The sequence below is a fragment of the Propithecus coquereli genome, unplaced genomic scaffold (genome assembly GCF_000956105.1).
Source record: "Propithecus coquereli isolate 6110/MARCELLA unplaced genomic scaffold, Pcoq_1.0 Scaffold365, whole genome shotgun sequence".
NCBI lineage: Eukaryota > Metazoa > Chordata > Mammalia > Primates > Indriidae > Propithecus > Propithecus coquereli.
In genome coordinates this window covers 1,307,090-1,309,842 of record NW_012149341.1, presented here as the reverse complement: position 1 = coordinate 1,309,842, position 2,753 = coordinate 1,307,090, and positions in this window count along the sequence as shown.

Here is a 2,753-nt window from a genome sequence, read left to right as displayed (position 1 = left end):
ATATATATTGATGATGTACAACATGCTGTTTGGAAATATTAATATTTATACATTGTGGAATAGCTATGTTTGTAAAAAGAAACTTTCGAAGCAGGTTTTCCTCTGCTTTCGCACCACAGCAATCACCAATGCAGAAGAAGTCTTCTGTGACCAAATGTGAGGGTGTTTTTTTCCCCATGCACTAAGCAGCGATACCAGCTGGGTGCTTTCTAATTCAGTTCCAACACTGTCTACCTGGAAATAGCATTAGATCCCAAAGGTTGAGGGCCCAGTCTCTAAGACTGAGACCATCCCCCCTACCTTCAGACACCAGTCACACAAGTCCAGGCCTCTGGAACTTCTGACCTACCAGCTTCAAGTTGGGGTTCTCACAGATCTACCCTTTGGGTTTGATTAATTTGCTGGAGAAGCTCACAGAACTCAGGGCAACATTTATGTTTACTGGTTTATTATAAAGGATGTCACAAAGGACACAGATGAAGAGATGCAGTTGTCCAGGAATGGGGGAAGGGACATGGAGCTTCCATGCTGTCCCAGAGTGCACTGCTCTCCAGGAACCTCCAAGTGTTCAGCTATCCAGAAGCTCTCTAAACCCTGTCCTTTTGGGTTTTTATGTTGGCTTCATTATGTGGGCATGATTGATTAAACCATTGGTGGTCAACTTAACCTTCAGCCTCTCTCCACTGGGTTGGGGGCGGGGCTGAAAGTCCCAACCCTCTAATCATGCCTTGGTTTTTCTTGGGACCAGCCCCGTCCTCAATCTATGTAAGGGCTCCATCCCTTTAATACACTCATTAGCATACAAAAATACATCACTTTGGATTTTCTAAGGATTTTAGCAGTTGCATGTCAAAGACCCAATATATATTTCATAATATCACATGTTAAATCAAGCCAATTAACATATGAATTACTCCACATACACCATTTTTTTTTGTGGTGTGGACCCTTAGGATCAGAGAGAAAATATTCTGGGCTTATGGAATCAGTTTGGTAGATGTTTGCTGTGCTCTAGTTATAAAGTCACAAAATCATAAACTAGAATAGTGAAAATCAAAATAGGGGCAGAAGCATAAAAACTTGAAGAATAACTGGTATAACTTGTGTGTTGGGCCAGCCAACAAATACACTCCAACTATGAAGACTCTCAAAATGATTACTCAACCACATTTCATTTGTTTTCACATAAGTCAAGCAGTTCCAATGATATAAAATGAATTGAAGATATAAGTGTGAGTGTAAGCAGTTCTCAATATTTCTATAGGTTCTCAGAGGTCAACGAGTTTGGAGATCAATGCAATCCATGCTATGATCAGGTCTAGTCTGAGGAAATGGAGTGTTAGAGGTGTACAGGCTTTCTGCCCTTTCAACCAATTGTTCAGGGCTGGCTCCAGATGAACATTCACATATGAAATCATCTTGGATATCTGTGAATCACCACAGAGATTAGAAAGTGAGAACATCTGTTAACATAATGAGAAGAGTTGAAGTTTGGGAATTGAAGAAAGTTTTGATACTGCCACATGGAGGCAACATGAGATTGATAAAATATATGGTTAAGCAGGGGTGAAAAGGGCAAGTAGAGCCCACAGAATTTTAGGACTAACCCATATGTGTGGCTTCTTCACAAGTTCACCTCTGAAGAAGTGAATAGGAGGGTAATGTCAAACCAGTATCGAGACCTTGAATGGCATCTAATATGGAAACTCAAATAGCTAAGAGATTCAAAGGGCAATTTTACAATAGCTAACCATGAGCTCCAGGATATTTAGCAAGGTTACTGTCAGGTATTTTTATTGTTACATTACCTTAAATTTTCAGGAATGATTACAAGAGACAAGACAAGAAAATCCTTGATCTTGGGATTGGATTTTGGGTTTTTAAAAATAAAGATGATAGAGGAATAAATAAGTGGTGATTAGTGCACAGAAATATAGAGAGATGAATTTAGGGTATGAACTTGTAAAGATCCTCTGATTAATGATGGAAGAATAATGGCCTGAAATCATCTATGAGGTTTCATACATGTCCTGCTCACCTTTTTTTGAGTCTGGAGAAGTAGAAACAGATTTTGGGGGGGAAATAACTGAGAAAATGTTTGAGGAAAGATCAGTTCAAGGTTAAGTAGGAAGATATAGGTGAGGTTGAAGACAGTAAATATGGCATGGTGGATGGAATGAGCAGGAAGATATTAGAGAACTGAGGGACTGAATTAGGTAAGAATGAGAGAACTGAAGATTGATGAGAGAGTCCATACCTAGTATGAAACATATAGACAACCAGAGCAAAGAAGGAGGTACATAGTCGACTGAATTCAAATACTATTAGCAAGCAGAAGGGAAACTTTATAAAGGCATAAGCTTGACATGAAGTTGGAGCTTTGCTTGACCGCATCCATCGTTCATTGCCACTGTAACAGAGCACTCTGTAATGGAAGAGTCCACAGGCTCACTCATCAGCTTCTATTGTGCTTGACCTCAAATATCGCAATAATAGTTGTTACCATCTTCTGAAATCTTCCTATTATTTTAAGACTTTTGCTTTACAAAGTTGGTAGGTTTTTGAACTGAAGTAAACCTATTCCAAATATTGAACGAAGTAGCATCTTTTACCATTTTTGCATATAATCTGGGAGATGTAAATTGATTTATATGAACTTCAATTTTAATCATCAATTAACTGTGCTACAATTTATTCTTTTTGTAAAGGGCAACCAGTCCCTCAGAATTAGCATGATTAATTTTAGGCAAAAC